Raw genomic sequence first — 22923 nt, forward strand, 5'->3', positions numbered from 1 at the left:
GCCGTTTTCGGCGTGATTTCACGCGCTGAATGCGATGAAACAAGTTTTAGGTCGCTAGCATGTATAGAAAAAAAAGTTACTCACCGATATCCACGAAACAAACAAACGGAAATCAACTTCGTGTTTCGAGCAATATCAAAACAAAGACGACCGTTTCCGGCGTAATTTGACGCGCTGAATGCGATAAAACAAGTTTTAGGTCGCTAGCATATATAGAAAAAAAGTTACTCACCGATATCCACAAAACAAACGAACGAAATTTGACTTCGTGTTTTGAGCAATATCAAAACAAAGACGGCCGTTTCCGGCGTAATTTGACGCGCTGAATGCGATAAAACAAGTTTCAGGTCGCTAGCATGTATAGAAAGAAAGTTACCAACCGATATCTGAAAAACAAACAAACGGACTTCGACTTCGTGTTTTGAGCAATATCAGAACAAAGACGACCGTTTCCGGCGTAATTTGACGCGCTGAATGCGATAAAACAAGTTTCAGGTCGCTAGCATGTATAGAAAAAAAGTTGCTCACCGATATCCACAAAACAAACGAACGAAATTTGACTTCGTGTTTCGAGCAATATCAAAACAAAGACGACCGTTTCCGGCGTAATTTGACGCGCTGAATGCGATAAAACAAGTTTTAGGTCGCTAGCATGTATAGAAAAAAAGTTACTCACCGATATCCACAAAACAAACGAACGAAATTTGACTTCGTGTTTCGAGCAATATCAGAACAAAGACGACCGTTTCCGGCGTAATTTGACGCGCTGAATGCGATAAAACAAGTTTTAGGTCGCTAGCATGTATAGAAAAAAAGTTACCAACCGATATCTTAAAAACAAACAAACGGACTTCGACTCCGTCTATCGAGCAATATCAAAACAAAGACGGCCGTTTCCGGCGTAATTTGACGCGCTGAATGCGATGAAACAAGTTTTAGGTCGCTAGCATGTAAAGAAAGAAAGTTACCAACCGATATCTGAAAAACAAACAAACGGACTTCGACTTCGTGTTTTGAGCAATATCAAAACAAAGACGACCGTTTCCGGCGTAATTTGACGCGCTGAATGCGATAAAACAAGTTTTAGGTCGCTAGCATGTATAGAAAGAAAGTTACCAACCGATATCTGAAAAACAAACAAACGGACTTCGACTTCGTGTTTTGAGCAATATCAAAATAAAGACGACCGTTTCCGGCGTAATTTGACGCGCTGAATGCGATAAAACAAGTTTTAGGTCGCTAGCATGTATAGAAAAAAAGTTACCAACCGATATCTGGAAAACAAACAAACGGAGTTCGACTCCGTGTTTTGAGCAATATCAAAACAAAGACGACCGTTTCCGGCGTAATTTGACGCGCTGAATGCGATAAAACAAGTTTTAGGTCGCTAGCATGTATAGAAAAAAAGTTACTCACCGATATCCACAAAACAAACGAACGAAATTCGACTTCGTGTTTCGAGCAATATCAAAACAAAGACGACCGTTTCCGGCGTAATTTGACGCGCTGAATGCGATAAAACAAGTTTTAGGTCGCTAGCATGTATAAAAAAAAAGTTACTAACCGATATCTGAAAAACAAACAAACGGACTCCAAATTCGTCTATCGAGCAATATCAAAACAAAGACGGCCGTTTCCGGCGTAATTTGACGCGCTGAATGCGATGAAACAAGTCTTAGGTCGCTAGCATGTATAGAAAAAAAGTTACCATTCGATATCTGAAAAACGAACAAACGGACTTCGACTTCGGGTTTCGAGCAATATCAAAACAAAGACGGCCATTTGCGGCGTATTACAACGCGCTGAACGCGATAAAACAAGTTTCAGGTCGCTAGCATGTATAGAAAAAAAGTTACTAACAGATATCTGAAGAACAAACAAACGGACTCCGACTTCGTCTATCGAGCAATATCAAAACAAAGACGGCCGTTTTCGGCGTGATTTCACGCGCTGAATGCGATGAAACAAGTTTTAGGTCGCTAGCATGTATAGAAAAAAAAGTTACTCACCGATATCCACGAAACAAACAAACGGAAATCAACTTCGTGTTTCGAGCAATATCAAAACAAAGACGGCCGTTTCCGGCGTAATTTGACGCGCTGAATGCGATAAAACAAGTTTTAGGACGCTAGCATGTATAGAAAGAAAGTTACCAACCGATATCTGAAAAACGAACAAACGGACTTCGACTTCGTGTTTTGAGCAATATCAAAACAAAGACGACCGTTTCCGGCGTAATTTGACGCGCTGAATGCGATAAAACAAGTTTTAGGTCGCTAGCATGTATAGAAAAAAAGTTACTCACCGATATCCACAAAACAAACGAACGAAATTCGACTTCGTGTTTCGAGCAATATCAAAACAAAGACGACCGTTTCCGGCGTAATTTGACGCGCTGAATGCGATAAAACAAGTTTTAGGTCGCTAGCATGTATAGAAAAAAAGTTACCAACCGATATCTGGAAAACAAACAAACGGAGTTCGACTCCGTGTTTTGAGCAATATCAAAACAAAGTCGACCGTTTCCGGCGTAATTTGACGCGCTGAATGCGATAAAACAAGTTTTAGGTCGCTAGCATGTATAGAAAAAAAGTTACTCACCGATATCCACAAAACAAACGAACGAAATTCGACTTCGTGTTTCGAGCAATATCAAAACAAAGACGACCGTTTCCGGCGTAATTTGACGCGCTGAATGCGATAAAACAAGTTTTAGGTCGCTAGCATGTATAAAAAAAAAGTTACTAACCGATATCTGAAAAACAAACAAACGGACTCCAAATTCGTCTATCGAGCAATATCAAAACAAAGACGGCCGTTTCCGGCGTAATTTGACGCGCTAAATGCGATGAAACAAGTCTTAGGTCGCTAGCATGTATAGAAAAAAAGTTACCATTCGATATCTGAAAAACGAACAAACGGACTTCGACTTCGGGTTTCGAGCAATATCAAAACAAAGACGGCCATTTGCGGCGTATTACAACGCGCTGAACGCGATAAAACAAGTTTCAGGTCGCTAGCATGTATAGAAAAAAAGTTACTCACAGATATCTGAAGAACAAACAAACGGACTCCGACTTCGTCTATCGAGGAATATCAAAACAAAGACGGCCGTTTTCGGCGTGATTTCACGCGCTGAATGCGATGAAACAAGTTTTAGGTCGCTAGCATGTATAGAAAAAAAGTTACTCACCGATATCCACGAAACAAACAAACGGAAATCGACTTCGTGTTTCGAGCAATATCAAAACAAAGACGGCCGTTTCCGGCGTAATTTGACGCGCTGAATGCGATAAAACAAGTTTTAGGACGCTAGCATGTATAGAAAGAAAGTTACCAACCGATATCTGAAAAACGAACAAACGGACTTCGACTTCGTGTTTCGAGCAATATCAAAACAAAGACGACCGTTTCCGGCGTAATTTGACGCGCTGAATGCGATAAAACAAGTTTTAGGTCGCTAGCATGTATAGAAAAAAAGTTACTCACCGATATCCACAAAACAAACGAACGAAATTCGACTTCGTGTTTCGAGCAATATCAAAACAAAGACGACCGTTTCCGGCGTAATTTGACGCGCTGAATGCGATAAAACAAGTTTTAGGTCGCTAGCATGTATAGAAAAAAAGTTACCAACCGATATCTGGAAAACAAACAAACGGAGTTCGACTCCGTGTTTTGAGCAATATCAAAACAAAGACGACCGTTTCCGGCGTAATTTGACGCGCTGAATGCGATAAAACAAGTTTTAGGTCGCTAGCATGTATAGAAAAAAAGTTACCCACCGATATCCACAAAACAAACGAACGAAATTCGACTTCGTGTTTCGAGCAATATCAAAACAAAGACGACCGTTTCCGGCGTAATTTGACGCGCTGAATGCGATAAAACAAGTTTTAGGTCGCTAGCATGTATAGAAAAAAAGTTACTCACCGATATCCACAAAACAAACGAACGAAATTTGACTTCGTGTTTTGAGCAATATCAAAACAAAGACGGCCGTTTCCGGCGTAATTTGACGCGCTGAATGCGATAAAACAAGTTTCAGGTCGCTAGCATGTATAGAAAGAAAGTTACCAACCGATATCTGAAAAACAAACAAACGGACTTCGACTTCGTGTTTTGAGCAATATCAGAACAAAGACGACCGTTTCCGGCGTAATTTGACGCGCTGAATGCGATAAAACAAGTTTTAGGTCGCTAGCATGTATAGAAAAAAAGTTGCTCACCGATATCCACAAAACAAACGAACGAAATTTGACTTCGTGTTTCGAGCAATATCAAAACAAAGACGACCGTTTCCGGCGTAATTTGACGCGCTGAATGCGATAAAACAAGTTTTAGGTCGCTAGCATGTATAGAAAAAAAGTTACTCACCGATATCCACAAAACAAACGAACGAAATTTGACTTCGTGTTTCGAGCAATATCAGAACAAAGACGACCGTTTCCGGCGTAATTTGACGCGCTGAATGCGATAAAACAAGTTTTAGGTCGCTAGCATGTATAGAAAAAAAGTTACCAACCGATATCTTAAAAACAAACAAACGGACTTCGACTCCGTCTATCGAGCAATATCAAAACAAAGACGGCCGTTTCCGGCGTAATTTGACGCGCTGAATGCGATGAAACAAGTTTTAGGTCGCTAGCATGTAAAGAAAGAAAGTTACCAACCGATATCTGAAAAACAAACAAACGGACTTCGACTTCGTGTTTTGAGCAATATCAAAACAAAGACGACCGTTTCCGGCGTAATATGACGCGCTGAATGCGATAAAACAAGTTTTAGGTCGCTAGCATGTATAGAAAGAAAGTTACCAACCGATATCTGAAAAACAAACAAACGGACTTCGACTTCGTGTTTTGAGCAATATCAAAACAAAGACGACTGTTTCCGGCGTAATTTGACGCGCTGAATGCGATAAAACAAGTTTTAGGTCGCTAGCATGTATAGAAAAAAAGTTACCAACCAATATCTGGAAAACAAACAAACGGAGTTCGACTCCGTGTTTTGAGCAATATCAAAACAAAGACGACCGTTTCCGGCGTAATTTGACGCGCTGAATGCGATAAAACAAGTTTTAGGTCGCTAGCATGTATAGAAAAAAAGTTACTCACCGATATCCACAAAACAAACGAACGAAATTCGACTTCGTGTTTCGAGCAATATCAAAACAAAGACGACCGTTTCCGGCGTAATTTGACGCGCTGAATGCGATAAAACAAGTTTTAGGTCGCTAGCATGTATCAAAAAAAAGTTACTAACCGATATCTGAAAAACAAACAAACGGACTCCAAATTCGTCTATCGAGCAATATCAAAACAAAGACGGCCGTTTCCGGCGTAATTTGACGCGCTGAATGCGATGAAACAAGTCTTAGGTCGCTAGCATGTATAGAAAAAGAGTTACCATTCGATATCTGAAAAACGAACAAACGGACTTCGACTTCGGGTTTCGAGCAATATCAAAACAAAGACGGCCGTTTGCGGCGTATTACAACGCGCTGAACGCGATAAAACAAGTTTCAGGTCGCTAGCATGTATAGAAAAAAAGTTACTAACAGATATCTGAAGAACAAACAAACGGACTCCGACTTCGTCTATCGAGCAATATCAAAACAAAGACGGCCGTTTTCGGCGTGATTTCACGCGCTGAATGCGATGAAACAAGTTTTAGGTCGCTAGCATGTATAGAAAAAAAGTTACTCACCGATATCCACGAAACAAACAAACGGAAATCGACTTCGTGTTTCGAGCAATATCAAAACAAAGACGGCCGTTTCCGGCGTAATTTGACGCGCTGAATGCGATAAAACAAGTTTTAGGACGCTAGCATGTATAGAAAGAAAGTTACCAACCGATATCTGAAAAACGAACAAACGGACTTCGACTTCGTGTTTTGAGCAATATCAGAACAAAGACGACCGTTTCCGGCGTAATTTGACGCGCTGAATGCGATAAAACAAGTTTTAGGTCGCTAGCATGTATAGAAAAAAAGTTACTCACCGATATCCACAAAACAAACGAACGAAATTCGACTTCGTGTTTCGAGCAATATCAAAACAAAGACGACCGTTTCCGGCGGTTTTTGACGCGCTGAATGCGATAAAACAAGTTTCAGGTCGCTAGCATGTATAGAAAAAAAGTTACCAACCGATATCTGAAAAACAAACAAACGGAGTTCGACTCCGTGTTTTGAGCAATATCAAAACAAAGACGGCCGTTTCCGGCGTAATTTGACGCGCTGAATGCGATAAAACAAGTTTTAGGTCGCTAGCATGTATAGAAAAAAAGTTACTCACCGATATCCACAAAACAAACGAACGAAATTTGACTTCGTGTTTCGAGCAATATCAAAACAAAGACGACCGTTTCCGGCGTAATTTGACGCGCTGAATGCGATAAAACAAGTTTTAGGTCGCTAGCATGTATAGAAAAAAAGTTACTCACCGATATCCACAAAACTAACGAACGAAATTTGACTTCGTGTTTTGAGCAATATCAAAACAAAGACGGCCGTTTCCGGCGTAATTTGACGCGCTGAATGCGATAAAACAAGTTTCAGGTCGCTAGCATGTATAGAAAGAAAGTTACCAACCGATATCTGAAAAACAAACAAACGGACTTCGACTTCGTGTTTTGAGCAATATCAGAACAAAGACGACCGTTTCCGGCGTAATTTGACGCGCTGAATGCGATAAAACAAGTTTAAGGTCGCTAGCATGTATAGAAAAAAAGTTGCTCACCGATATCCACAAAACAAACGAACGAAATTTGACTTCGTGTTTCGAGCAATATCAAAACAAAGACGACCGTTTCCGGCGTAATTTGACGCGCTGAATGCGATAAAACAAGTTTTAGGTCGCTAGCATGTATAGAGAAAAAGTTACCAACCGATATCTTAAAAACAAACAAACGGACTTCGACTCCGTCTATCGAGCAATATCAAAACAAAGACGGCCGTTTCCGGCGTAATTTGACGCGCTGAATGCGATGAAACAAGTTTTAGGTCGCTAGCATGTAAAGAAAGAAAGTTACCAACCGATATCTGAAAAACAAACAAACGGACTTCGACTTCGTGTTTTGAGCAATATCAAAACAAAGACGACCGTTTCCGGCGTAATTTGACGCGCTGAATGCGATAAAACAAGTTTTAGGACGCTAGCATGTATAGAAAGAAAGTTACCAACCGATATCTGAAAAACGAACAAACGGACTTCGACTTCGTGTTTTGAGCAATATCAGAACAAAGACGACCGTTTCCGGCGTAATTTGACGCGCTGAATGCGATAAAACAAGTTTTAGGTCGCTAGCATGTATAGAAAAAAAGTTACCAACCGATATCTGAAAAACAAACAAACGGAGTTCGACTCCGTGTTTTGAGCAATATCAAAACAAAGACGGCCGTTTCCGGCGTAATTTGACGCGCTGAATGCGATAAAACAAGTTTTAGGTCGCTAGCATGTATAGAAAAAAAGTTACTCACCGATATCCACAAAACAAACGAACGAAATTTGACTTCGTGTTTTGAGCAATATCAAAACAAAGACGACCGTTTCCGGCGTAATTTGACGCGCTGAATGCGATAAAACAAGTTTTAGGTCGCTAGCATGTATAGAAAAAAAGTTACTCACCGATATCCACAAAACAAACGAACGAAATTTGACTTCGTGTTTTGAGCAATATCAAAACAAAGACGGCCGTTTCCGGCGTAATTTGACGCGCTGAATGCGATAAAACAAGTTTCAGGTCGCTAGCATGTATAGAAAGAAAGTTACCAACCGATATCTGAAAAACAAACAAACGGACTTCGACTTCGTGTTTTGAGCAATATCAGAACAAAGACGACCGTTTCCGGCGTAATTTGACGCGCTGAATGCGATAAAACAAGTTTTAGGTCGCTAGCATGTATAGAAAAAAAGTTGCTCACCGATATCCACAAAACAAACGAACGAAATTTGACTTCGTGTTTCGAACAATATCAAAACAAAGACGACCGTTTCCGGCGTAATTTGACGCGCTGAATGCGATAAAACAAGTTTTAGGTCGCTAGCATGTATAGAAAAAAAGTTACTCACCGATATCCACAAAACAAACGAACGAAATTTGACTTCGTGTTTCGAGCAATATCAAAACAAAGACGACCGTTTCCGGCGTAATTTGACGCGCTGAATGCGATAAAACAAGTTTTAGGTCGCTAGCATGTATAGAGAAAAAGTTACCAACCGATATCTTAAAAACAAACAAACGGACTTCGACTCCGTCTATCGAGCAATATCAAAACAAAGACGGCCGTTTCCGGCGTAATTTGACGCGCTGAATGCGATGAAACAAGTTTTAGGTCGCTAGCATGTAAAGAAAGAAAGTTACCAACCGATATCTGAAAAACAAACAAACGGACTTCGACTTCGTGTTTTGAGCAATATCAAAACAAAGACGACCGTTTCCGGCGTAATTTGACGCGCTGAATGCGATAAAACAAGTTTTAGGTCGCTAGCATGTATAGAAAGAAAGTTACCAACCGATATCTGAAAAACAAACAAACGGACTTCGACTTCGTGTTTTGAGCAATATCAAAACAAAGACGACCGTATCCGGCGTAATTTGACGCGCTGAATGCGATAAAACAAGTTTTAGGTCGCTAGCATGTATAGAAAAAAAGTTACCAACCGATATCTGAAAAACAAACAAACGGAGTTCGACTCCGTGTTTTGAGCAATATCAAAACAAAGACGACCGTTTCCGGCGTAATTTGACGCGCTGAATGCGATAAAACAAGTTTTAGGTCGCTAGCATGTATAGAAAAAAAGTTACCAACCGATATCTTAAAAACAGACAAACGGACTTCGACTCCGTCTATCGAGCAATATCAAAACAAAGACGGCCGTTTCCGGCGTAATTTGACGCGCTGAATGCGATGAAACAAGTTTTAGGTCGCTAGCATGTAAAGAAAGAAAGTTACCAACCGATATCTGAAAAACAAACAAACGGACTTCGACTTCGTGTTTTGAGCAATATCAAAACAAAGACGACCGTTTCCGGCGTAATTTGACGCGCTGAATGCGATAAAACAAGTTTTAGGTCGCTAGCATGTATAGAAAAGAAGTTACCATTCGATATCTGAAAAACGAACAAACGGACTTCGACTTCGGGTTCCGAGCAATATCAAAACAAAGACGGCCGTTTGCGGCGTATTCCAACGCGCTGAACGCGATCAAACAAGTTTCAGGTCGCTAGCATGTATAGAAAAAAAGTTACTAACAGATATCTGAAGAACAAACAAACGGACTCCGACTTCGTCTATCGAGCAATATCAAAACAAAGACGGCCGTTTTCGGCGTGATTTCACGCGCTGAATGCGATAAAACAAGTTTTAGGTCGCTAGCAGGTATAGAAAAAAAGTTACTCACCGATATCCACAAAACAAACGAACGAAATTCGACTTCGTGTTTCGAGCAATATCAAAACAAAGACGACCGTTTCCGGCGTAATTTGACGAGCTGAATGCGATAAAACAAGTTTTAGGTCGCTAGCATGTATAGAAAAAAAGTTACCAACCGATATCTGAAAAACAAACAAACGGAGTTCGACTCCGTGTTTTGAGCAATATCAAAACAAAGACGGCCGTTTCCGGCGTAATTTGACGCGCTAAATGCGATAAAACAAGTTTTAGGTCTTTAGCATGTATAGAAAAAAAGTTACTCACCGATATCCACAAAACAAACGAACGAAATTTGACTTCGTGTTTCGAGCAATATCAAAACAAAGACGACCGTTTCCGGCGTAATTTGACGCGCTGAATGCGATAAAACAAGTTTTAGGTCGCTAGCATGTATAGAAAAAAAGTTACTCACCGATATCCACAAAACAAACGAACGAAATTTGACTTCGTGTTTCGAGCAATATCAAAACAAAGACGACCGTTTCCGGCGTAATTTGACGCGCTGAATGCGATAAAACAAGTTTTAGGTCGCTAGCATGTATAGAAAAAAAGTTACCAACCGATATCTTAAAAACAAACAAACGGACTTCGACTCCGTCTATCGAGCAATATCAAAACAAAGACGGCCGTTTTCGGCGTAATTTGACGCGCTGAATGCGATAAAACAAGTTTTAGGTCGCTAGCATGTAAAGAAAGAAAGTTACCAACCGATATCTGAAAAACAAACAAACGGACTTCGACTTCGTGTTTTGAGCAATATCAAAACAAACACGACCGTTTCCGGCGTAATTTGACGCGCTGAATGCGATAAAACAAGTTTTAGGTCGCTAGCATGTATAGAAAAAAAGTTACTCACCGATATCCACAAAACAAACGAACGAAATTCGACTTCGTGTTTCGAGCAATATCAAAACAAAGACGGCCGTTTCCGGCGTAATTTGACGCGCTGAATGCGATAAAACAAGTTTTAGGTCGCTAGCATGTATAGAAAAAAAGTTACCAACCGATATCTGAAAAACAAACAAACGGAGTTCGACTCCGTGTATTGAGCAATATCAAAACAAAGACGGCCGTTTCCGGCGTAATTTGACGCGCTGAATGCGATAAAACAAGTTTTAGGTCGCTAGCATGTATAGAAAAAAAGTTACTCACCGATATCCACAAAACAAACGAACGAAATTTGACTTCGTGTTTCGAGCAATATCAAAACAAAGACGACCGTTTCCGGCGTAATTTGACGCGCTGAATGCGATAAAACAAGTTTTAGGTCGGTAGCATGTATAGAAAAAAAGTTACTCACCGATATCCACAAAACAAACGAACGAAATTTGACTTCGTGTTTTGAGCAATATCAAAACAAAGACGGCCGTTTCCGGCGTAATTTGACGCGCTGAATGCGATCAAACAAGTTTCAGGTCGCTAGCATGTATAGAATGAAAGTTACCAACCGATATCTGAAAAACAAACAAACGGACTTCGACTTCGTGTTTTGAGCAATATCAGAACAAAGACGACCGTTTCCGGCGTAATTTGACGCGCTGAATGCGATAAAACAAGTTTTAGGTCGCTAGCATGTATAGAAAAAAAGTTGCTCACCGATATCCACAAAACAAACGAACGAAATTTGACTTCGTGTTTCGAGCAATATCAAAACAAAGACGACCGTTTCCGGCGTGATTTGACGCGCTGAATGCGATAAAACAAGTTTTAGGTCGCTAGCATGTATAGAAAAAAAGTTACTCACCGATATCCACAAAACAAACGAACGAAATTTGACTTCGTGTTTCGAGCAATATCAAAACAAAGACGACCGTTTCCGGCGTAATCTGACGCGCTGAATGCGATAAAACAAGTTTTAGGTCGCTAGCATGTATAGAGAAAAAGTTACCAACCGATATCTTAAAAACAAACAAACGGACTTCGACTCCGTCTATCGAGCAATATCAAAACAAAGACGGCCGTTTCCGGCGTAATTTGACGCGCTGAATGCGATGAAACAAGTTTTAGGTCGCTAGCATGTAAAGAAAGAAAGTTACCAACCGATATCTGAAAAACAAACAAACGGACTTCGACTTCGTGTTTTGAGCAATATCAAAACAAAGACGACCGTTTCCGGCGTAATTTGACGCGCTGAATGCGATAAAACAAGTTTTAGGTCGCTAGCATGTATAGAAAGAAAGTTACCAACCGATATCTGAAAAACAAACAAACGGACTTCGACTTCGTGTTTTGAGCAATATCAAAACAAAGACGACCGTTTCCGGCGTAATTTGACGCGCTGAATGCGATAAAACAAGTTTTAGGTCGCTAGCATGTATAGAAAAAAAGTTACCAACCGATATCTGAAAAACAAACAAACGGAGTTCGACTCCGTGTTTTGAGCAATATCAAAACAAACACGACCGTTTCCGGCGTAATTTGACGCGCTGAATGCGATAAAACAAGTTTTAGGTCGCTAGCATGTATAGAAAAAAAGTTACTCACCGATATCCACAAAACAAACGAACGAAATTCGACTTCGTGTTTCGAGCAATATCAGAACAAAGACGGCCGTTTCCGGCGTAATTTGACGCGCTGAATGCGATAAAACAAGTTTTAGGTCGCTAGCATGTATAGAAAAAAAGTTACCAACCGATATCTGAAAAACAAACAAACGGAGTTCGACTCCGTGTATTGAGCAATATCAAAACAAAGACGGCCGTTTCCGGCGTAATTTGACGCGCTGAATGCGATAAAACAAGTTTTAGGTCGCTAGCATGTATAGAAAAAAAGTTACTCACCGATATCCACAAAACAAACGAACGAAATTTGACTTCGTGTTTCGAGCAATATCAAAACAAAGACGACCGTTTCCGGCGTAATTTGACGCGCTGAATGCGATAAAACAAGTTTTAGGTCGGTAGCATGTATAGAAAAAAAGTTACTCACCGATATCCACAAAACAAACGAACGAAATTTGACTTCGTGTTTTGAGCAATATCAAAACAAAGACGGCCGTTTCCGGCGTAATTTGACGCGCTGAATGCGATAAAACAAGTTTCAGGTCGCTAGCATGTATAGAATGAAAGTTACCAACCGATATCTGAAAAACAAACAAACGGACTTCGACTTCGTGTTTTGAGCAATATCAGAACAAAGACGACCGTTTCCGGCGTAATTTGACGCGCTGAATGCGATAAAACAAGTTTTAGGTCGCTAGCATGTATAGAAAAAAAGTTGCTCACCGATATCCACAAAACAAACGAACGAAATTTGACTTCGTGTTTCGAGCAATATCAAAACAAAGACGACCGTTTCCGGCGTGATTTGACGCGCTGAATGCGATAAAACAAGTTTTAGGTCGCTAGCATGTATAGAAAAAAAGTTACTCACCGATATCCACAAAACAAACGAACGAAATTTGACTTCGTGTTTCGAGCAATATCAAAACAAAGACGACCGTTTCCGGCGTAATCTGACGCGCTGAATGCGATAAAACAAGTTTTAGGTCGCTAGCATGTATAGAGAAAAAGTTACCAACCGATATCTTAAAAACAAACAAACGGACTTCGACTCCGTCTATCGAGCAATATCAAAACAAAGACGGCCGTTTCCGGCGTAATTTGACGCGCTGAATGCGATGAAACAAGTTTTAGGTCGCTAGCATGTAAAGAAAGAAAGTTACCAACCGATATCTGAAAAACAAACAAACGGACTTCGACTTCGTGTTTTGAGCAATATCAAAACAAAGACGACCGTTTCCGGCGTAATTTGACGCGCTGAATGCGATAAAACAAGTTTTAGGTCGCTAGCATGTATAGAAAGAAAGTTACCAACCGATATCTGAAAAACAAACAAACGGACTTCGACTTCGTGTTTTGAGCAATATCAAAACAAAGACGACCGTTTCCGGCGTAATTTGACGCGCTGAATGCGATAAAACAAGTTTTAGGTCGCTAGCATGTATAGAAAAAAAGTTACCAACCGATATCTGAAAAACAAACAAACGGAGTTCGACTCCGTGTTTTGAGCAATATCAAAACAAAGACGACTGTTTCCGGCGTAATTTGACGCGCTGAATGCGATAAAACAAGTTTTAGGTCGCTAGCATGTAAAGAAAGAAAGTTACCAACCGATATCTGAAAAACAAACAAACGGACTTCGACTTCGTGTTTTGAGCAATATCAAAACAAAGACGACCGTTTCCGGCGTAATTTGACGCGCTGAATGCGATAAAACAAGTTTTAGGTCGCTAGCATGTAAAGAAAGAAAGTTACCAACCGATATCTGAAAAACAAACAAACGGACTTCGACTTCGTGTTTTGAGCAATATCAAAACAAAGACGACCGTTTCCGGCGTAATTTGACGCGCTGAATGCGATAAAACAAGTTTTAGGTCGCTAGCATGTATAGAAAGAAAGTTACCAACCGATATCTGAAAAACAAACAAACGGACTTCGACTTCGTGTTTTGAGCAATATCAAAACAAAGACGACCGTTTCCGGCGTAATTTGACGCGCTGAATGCGATAAAACAAGTTTTAGGTCGCTAGCATGTATAGAAAGAAAGTTACCAACCGATATCTGAAAAACAAACAAACGGACTTCGACTTCGTGTTTTGAGCAATATCAAAACAAAGACGACCGTTTCCGGCGTAATTTGACGCGCTGAATGCGATAAAACAAGTTTTAGGTCGCTAGCATGTATAGAGAAAAAGTTACCAACCGATATCTTAAAAACAAACAAACGGACTTCGACTCCGTCTATCGAGCAATATCAAAACAAAGACGGCCGTTTCCGGCGTAATTTGACGCGCTGAATGCGATGAAACAAGTTTTAGGTCGCTAGCATGTAAAGAAAGAAAGTTACCAACCGATATCTGAAAAACAAACAAACGGACTTCGACTTCGTGTTTTGAGCAATATCAAAACAAAGACGACCGTTTCCGGCGTAATTTGACGCGCTGAATGCGATAAAACAAGTTTTAGGTCGCTAGCATGTATAGAAAGAAAGTTACCAACCGATATCTGAAAAACAAACAAACGGACTTCGACTTCGTGTTTTGAGCAATATCAAAACAAAGACGACCGTTTCCGGCGTAATTTGACGCGCTGAATGCGATAAAACAAGTTTTAGGTCGCTAGCATGTATAGAAAGAAAGTTACCAACCGATATCTGAAAAACAAACAAACGGACTTCGACTTCGTGTTTTGAGCAATATCAAAACAAAGACGACCGTTTCCGGCGTAATTTGACGCGCTGAATGCGATAAAACAAGTTTTAGGTCGCTAGCATGTATAGAAAAAAAGTTACCAACCGATATCTGAAAAACAAACAAACGGAGTTCGACTCCGTGTTTTGAGCAATATCAAAACAAAGACGACCGTTTCCGGCGTAATTTGACGCGCTGAATGCGATAAAACAAGTTTTAGGTCGCTAGCATGTATAGAAAAAAAGTTACCAACCGATATCTTAAAAACAAACAAACGGACTTCGACTCCGTCTATCGAGCAATATCAAAACAAAGACGGCCGTTTCCGGCGTAATTTGACGCGCTGAATGCGATAAAACAAGTTTTAGGTCGCTAGCATGTAAAGAAAGAAAGTTACCAACCGATATCTGAAAAACAAACAAACGGACTTCGACTTCGTGTTTTGAGCAATATCAAAACAAAGACGACCGTTTCCGGCGTAATTTGACGCGCTGAATGCGATAAAACAAGTTTTAGGTCGCTAGCATGTATAGAAAGAAAGTTACCAACCGATATCTGAAAAACAAACAAACGGACTTCGACTTCGTGTTTTGAGCAATATCAAAACAAAGACGACCGTTTCCGGCGTAATTTGACGCGCTGAATGCGATAAAACAAGTTTTAGGTCGCTAGCATGTATAGAAAAAAAGTTGCTCACCGATATCCACAAAACAAACGAACGAAATTTGACTTCGTGTTTCGAGCAATATCAAAACAAAGACGACCGTTTCCGGCGTGATTTGACGCGCTGAATGCGATAAAACAAGTTTTAGGTCGCTAGCATGTATAGAAAAAAAGTTACTCACCGATATCCACAAAACAAACGAACGAAATTTGACTTCGTGTTTCGAGCAATATCAAAACAAAGACGACCGTTTCCGGCGTAATCTGACGCGCTGAATGCGATAAAACAAGTTTTAGGTCGCTAGCATGTATAGAGAAAAAGTTACCAACCGATATCTTAAAAACAAACAAACGGACTTCGACTCCGTCTATCGAGCAATATCAAAACAAAGACGGCCGTTTCCGGCGTAATTTGACGCGCTGAATGCGATGAAACAAGTTTTAGGTCGCTAGCATGTAAAGAAAGAAAGTTACCAACCGATATCTGAAAAACAAACAAACGGACTTCGACTTCGTGTTTTGAGCAATATCAAAACAAAGACGACCGTTTCCGGCGTAATTTGACGCGCTGAATGCGATAAAACAAGTTTTAGGTCGCTAGCATGTATAGAAAGAAAGTTACCAACCGATATCTGAAAAACAAACAAACGGACTTCGACTTCGTGTTTTGAGCAATATCAAAACAAAGACGACCGTTTCCGGCGTAATTTGACGCGCTGAATGCGATAAAACAAGTTTTAGGTCGCTAGCATGTATAGAAAGAAAGTTACCAACCGATATCTGAAAAACAAACAAACGGACTTCGACTTCGTGTTTTGAGCAATATCAAAACAAAGACGACCGTTTCCGGCGTAATTTGACGCGCTGAATGCGATAAAACAAGTTTTAGGTCGCTAGCATGTATAGAAAAAAAGTTACCAACCGATATCTGAAAAACAAACAAACGGAGTTCGACTCCGTGTTTTGAGCAATATCAAAACAAAGACGACCGTTTCCGGCGTAATTTGACGCGCTGAATGCGATAAAACAAGTTTTAGGTCGCTAGCATGTATAGAAAAAAAGTTACCAACCGATATCTTAAAAACAAACAAACGGACTTCGACTCCGTCTATCGAGCAATATCAAAACAAAGACGGCCGTTTCCGGCGTAATTTGACGCGCTGAATGCGATAAAACAAGTTTTAGGTCGCTAGCATGTAAAGAAAGAAAGTTACCAACCGATATCTGAAAAACAAACAAACGGACTTCGACTTCGTGTTTTGAGCAATATCAAAACAAAGACGACCGTTTCCGGCGTAATTTGACGCGCTGAATGCGATAAAACAAGTTTTAGGTCGCTAGCATGTATAGAAAGAAAGTTACCAACCGATATCTGAAAAACAAACAAACGGACTTCGACTTCGTGTTTTGAGCAATATCAAAACAAAGACGACCGTTTCCGGCGTAATTTGACGCGCTGAATGCGATAAAACAAGTTTTAGGTCGCTAGCATGTATAGAAAAAAAGTTGCTCACCGATATCCACAAAACAAACGAACGAAATTTGACTTCGTGTTTCGAGCAATATCAAAACAAAGACGACCGTTTCCGGCGTGATTTGACGCGCTGAATGCGATAAAACAAGTTTTAGGTCGCTAGCATGTATAGAGAAAAAGTTACCAACCGATATCTTAAAAACAAACAAACGGACTTCGACTCCGTCTATCGAGCAATATCAAAACAAAGACGGCCGTTTCCGGCGTAATTTGACGCGCTGAATGCGATGAAACAAGTTTTAGGTCGCTAGCATGTAAAGAAAGAAAGTTACCAACCGATATCTGAAAAACAAACAAACGGACTTCGACTTCGTGTTTTGAGCAATATCAAAACAAAGACGACCGTTTCCGGCGTAATTTGACGCGCTGAATGCGATAAAACAAGTTTTAGGTCGCTAGCATGTATAGAAAGAAAGTTACCAACCGATATCTGAAAAACAAACAAACGGACTTCGACTTCGTGTTTTGAGCAATATCAAAACAAAGACGACCGTTTCCGGCGTAATTTGACGCGCTGAATGCGATAAAACAAGTTTTAGGTCGCTAGCATGTATAGAAAAAAAGTTACCAACCGATATCTGAAAAACAAACAAACGGACTTCGACTTCGTGTTTTGAGCAATATCAAAACAAAGACGACCGTTTCCGGCGTAATTTGACGCGCTGAATGCGATAAAACAAGTTTTAGGTCGCTAGCATGTATAGAAAGAAAGTTACCAACCGATATCTGAAAAACAAACAAACGGACTTCGACTTCGTGTTTTGAGCAATATCAAAACAAAGACGACCGTTTCCGGCGTAATTTGACGCGCTGAATGCGATAAAACAAGTTTTAGGTCGCTAGCATGTATAGAAAGAAAGTTACCAACCGATATCTGAAAAACAAACAAACGGACTTCGACTTCGTGTTTTGAGCAATATCAAAACAAAGACGACCGTTTCCGGCGTAATTTGACGCGCTGAATGCGATAAAACAAGTTTTAGGTCGCTAGCATGTATAGAAAAAAAGTTACCAACCGATATCTGAAAAACAAACAAACGGAGTTCGACTCCGTGTTTTGAGCAATATCAAAACAAAGACGACCGTTTCCGGCGTAATTTGACGCGCTGAATGCGATAAAACAAGTTTTAGGTCGCTAGCATGTATAGAAAAAAAGTTACCAACCGATATCTTAAAAACAAACAAACGGACTTCGACTCCGTCTATCGAGCAATATCAAAACAAAGACGGCCGTTTCCGGCGTAATTTGACGCGCTGAATGCGATAAAACAAGTTTTAGGTCGCTAGCATGTAAAGAAAGAAAGTTACCAACCGATATCTGAAAAACAAACAAACGGACTTCGACTTCGTGTTTTGAGCAATATCAAAACAAAGACGACCGTTTCCGGCGTAATTTGACGCGCTGAATGCGATAAAACAAGTTTTAGGTCGCTAGCATGTATAGAAAGAAAGTTACCAACCGATATCTGAAAAACAAACAAACGGACTTCGACTTCGTGTTTTGAGCAATATCAAAACAAAGACGACCGTTTCCGGCGTAATTTGACGCGCTGAATGCGATAAAACAAGTTTTAGGTCGCTAGCATGTATAGAAAAAAAGTTGCTCACCGATATCCACAAAACAAACGAACGAAATTTGACTTCGTGTTTCGAGCAATATCAAAACAAAGACGACCGTTTCCGGCGTGATTTGACGCGCTGAATGCGATAAAACAAGTTTTAGGTCGCTAGCATGTATAGAAAAAAAGTTACTCACCGATATCCACAAAACAAACGAACGAAATTTGACTTCGTGTTTCGAGCAATATCAAAACAAAGACGACCGTTTCCGGCGTAATCTGACGCGCTGAATGCGATAAAACAAGTTTTAGGTCGCTAGCATGTATAGAGAAAAAGTTACCAACCGATATCTTAAAAACAAACAAACGGACTTCGACTCCGTCTATCGAGCAATATCAAAACAAAGACGGCCGTTTCCGGCGTAATTTGACGCGCTGAATGCGATAAAACAAGTTTTAGGTCGCTAGCATGTAAAGAAAGAAAGTTACCAACCGATATCTGAAAAACAAACAAACGGACTTCGACTTCGTGTTTTGAGCAATATCAAAACAAAGACGACCGTTTCCGGCGTAATTTGACGCGCTGAATGCGATAAAACAAGTTTTAGGTCGCTAGCATGTATAGAAAGAAAGTTACCAACCGATATCTGAAAAACAAACAAACGGACTTCGACTTCGTGTTTTGAGCAATATCAAAACAAAGACGACCGTTTCCGGCGTAATTTGACGCGCTGAATGCGATAAAACAAGTTTTAGGTCGCTAGCATGTATAGAAAAAAAGTTGCTCACCGATATCCACAAAACAAACGAACGAAATTTGACTTCGTGTTTCGAGCAATATCAAAACAAAGACGACCGTTTCCGGCGTGATTTGACGCGCTGAATGCGATAAAACAAGTTTTAGGTCGCTAGCATGTATAGAAAAAAAGTTACTCACCGATATCCACAAAACAAACGAACGAAATTTGACTTCGTGTTTCGAGCAATATCAAAACAAAGACGACCGTTTCCGGCGTAATCTGACGCGCTGAATGCGATAAAACAAGTTTTAGGTCGCTAGCATGTATAGAGAAAAAGTTACCAACCGATATCTTAAAAACAAACAAACGGACTTCGACTCCGTCTATCGAGCAATATCAAAACAAAGACGGCCGTTTCCGGCGTAATTTGACGCGCTGAATGCGATGAAACAAGTTTTAGGTCGCTAGCATGTAAAGAAAGAAAGTTACCAACCGATATCTGAAAAACAAACAAACGGACTTCGACTTCGTGTTTTGAGCAATATCAAAACAAAGACGACCGTTTCCGGCGTAATTTGACGCGCTGAATGCGATAAAACAAGTTTTAGGTCGCTAGCATGTATAGAAAGAAAGTTACCAACCGATATCTGAAAAACAAACAAACGGACTTCGACTTCGTGTTTTGAGCAATATCAAAACAAAGACGACCGTTTCCGGCGTAATTTGACGCGCTGAATGCGATAAAACAAGTTTTAGGTCGCTAGCATGTATAGAAAAAAAGTTACCAACCGATATCTGAAAAACAAACAAACGGAGTTCGACTCCGTGTTTTGAGCAATATCAAAACAAACACGACCGTTTCCGGCGTAATTTGACGCGCTGAATGCGATAAAACAAGTTTTAGGTCGCTAGCATGTATAGAAAAAAAGTTACTCACCGATATCCACAAAACAAACGAACGAAATTCGACTTCGTGTTTCGAGCAATATCAAAACAAAGACGGCCGTTTCCGGCGTAATTTGACGCGCTGAATGCGATAAAACAAGTTTTAGGTCGCTAGCATGTATAGAAAAAAAGTTACCAACCGATATCTGAAAAACAAACAAACGGAGTTCGACTCCGTGTATTGAGCAATATCAAAACAAAGACGGCCGTTTCCGGCGTAATTTGACGCGCTGAATGCGATAAAACAAGTTTTAGGTCGCTAGCATGTATAGAAAAAAAGTTACTCACCGATATCCACAAAACAAACGAACGAAATTTGACTTCGTGTTTCGAGCAATATCAAAACAAAGACGACCGTTTCCGGCGTAATTTGACGCGCTGAATGCGATAAAACAAGTTTTAGGTCGGTAGCATGTATAGAAAAAAAGTTACTCACCGATATCCACAAAACAAACGAACGAAATTTGACTTCGTGTTTTGAGCAATATCAAAACAAAGACGGCCGTTTCCGGCGTAATTTGACGCGCTGAATGCGATAAAACAAGTTTCAGGTCGCTAGCATGTATAGAATGAAAGTTACCAACCGATATCTGAAAAACAAACAAACGGACTTCGACTTCGTGTTTTGAGCAATATCAGAACAAAGACGACCGTTTCCGGCGTAATTTGACGCGCTGAATGCGATAAAACAAGTTTTAGGTCGCTAGCATGTATAGAAAAAAAGTTGCTCACCGATATCCACAAAACAAACGAACGAAATTTGACTTCGTGTTTCGAGCAATATCAAAACAAAGACGACCGTTTCCGGCGTGATTTGACGCGCTGAATGCGATAAAACAAGTTTTAGGTCGCTAGCATGTATAGAAAAAAAGTTACTCACCGATATCCACAAAACAAACGAACGAAATTTGACTTCGTGTTTCGAGCAATATCAAAACAAAGACGACCGTTTCCGGCGTAATCTGACGCGCTGAATGCGATAAAACAAGTTTTAGGTCGCTAGCATGTAAAGAAAGAAAGTTACCAACCGATATCTGAAAAACAAACAAACGGACTTCGACTTCGTGTTTTGAGCAATATCAAAACAAAGACGACCGTTTCCGGCGTAATTTGACGCGCTGAATGCGATAAAACAAGTTTTAGGTCGCTAGCATGTATAGAAAGAAAGTTACCAACCGATATCTGAAAAACAAACAAACGGACTTCGACTTCGTGTTTTGAGCAATATCAAAACAAAGACGACCGTTTCCGGCGTAATTTGACGCGCTGAATGCGATAAAACAAGTTTTAGGTCGCTAGCATGTATAGAAAAAAAGTTACCAACCGATATCTGAAAAACAAACAAACGGAGTTCGACTCCGTGTTTTGAGCAATATCAAAACAAAGACGACCGTTTCCGGCGTAATTTGACGCGCTGAATGCGATAAAACAAGTTTTAGGTCGCTAGCATGTAAAGAAAGAAAGTTACCAACCGATATCTGAAAAACAAACAAACGGACTTCGACTTCGTGTTTTGAGCAATATCAAAACAAAGACGACCGTTTCCGGCGTAATTTGACGCGCTGAATGCGATAAAACAAGTTTTAGGTCGCTAGCATGTAAAGAAAGAAAGTTACCAACCGATATCTGAAAAACAAACAAACGGACTTCGACTTCGTGTTTTGAGCAATATCAAAACAAAGACGACCGTTTCCGGCGTAATTTGACGCGCTGAATGCGATAAAACAAGTTTTAGGTCGCTAGCATGTATAGAAAAAAAGTTACCAACCGATATCTGAAAAACAAACAAACGGAGTTCGACTTCGTGTTTTGAGCAATATCAAAACAAAGACGACCGTTTCCGGCGTAATTTGACGCGCTGAATGCGATAAAACAAGTTTTAGGTCGCTAGCATGTATAGAAAGAAAGTTACCAACCGATATCTGAAAAACAAACAAACGGACTTCGACTTCGTGTTTTGAGCAATATCAAAACAAAGACGACCGTTTCCGGCGTAATTTGACGCGCTGAATGCGATAAAACAAGTTTTAGGTCGCTAGCATGTATAGAAAAAAAGTTACCAACCGATATCTGAAAAACAAACAAACGGAGTTCGACTCCGTGTTTTGAGCAATATCAAAACAAAGACGACCGTTTCCGGCGTAATTTGACGCGCTGAATGCGATAAAACAAGTTTTAGGTCGCTAGCATGTATAGAAAAAAAGTTACCAACCGATATCTTAAAAACAAACAAACGGACTTCGACTCCGTCTATCGAGCAATATCAAAACAAAGACGGCCGTTTCCGGCGTAATTTGACGCGCTGAATGCGATAAAACAAGTTTTAGGTCGCTAGCATGTAAAGAAAGAAAGTTACCAACCGATATCTGAAAAACAAACAAACGGACTTCGACTTCGTGTTTTGAGCAATATCAAAACAAAGACGACCGTTTCCGGCGTAATTTGACGCGCTGAATGCGATAAAACAAGTTTTAGGTCGCTAGCATGTATAGAAAGAAAGTTACCAACCGATATCTGAAAAACAAACAAACGGACTTCGACTTCGTGTTTTGAGCAATATCAAAACAAAGACGACCGTTTCCGGCGTAATTTGACGCGCTGAATGCGATAAAACAAGTTTTAGGTCGCTAGCATGTATAGAAAGAAAGTTACCAACCGATATCTGAAAAACAAACAAACGGACTTCGACTTCGTGTTTTGAGCAATATCAAAACAAAGACGACCGTTTCCGGCGTAATTTGACGCGCTGAATGCGATAAAACAAGTTTTAGGTCGCTAGCATGTATAGAAAAAAAGTTACTCACCGATATCCACAAAACAAACGAACGAAATTCGACTTTGTGTTTCGAG

Source organism: Diprion similis, chromosome 13, assembly GCF_021155765.1.
Source record: "Diprion similis isolate iyDipSimi1 chromosome 13, iyDipSimi1.1, whole genome shotgun sequence".
NCBI lineage: Eukaryota > Metazoa > Arthropoda > Insecta > Hymenoptera > Diprionidae > Diprion > Diprion similis.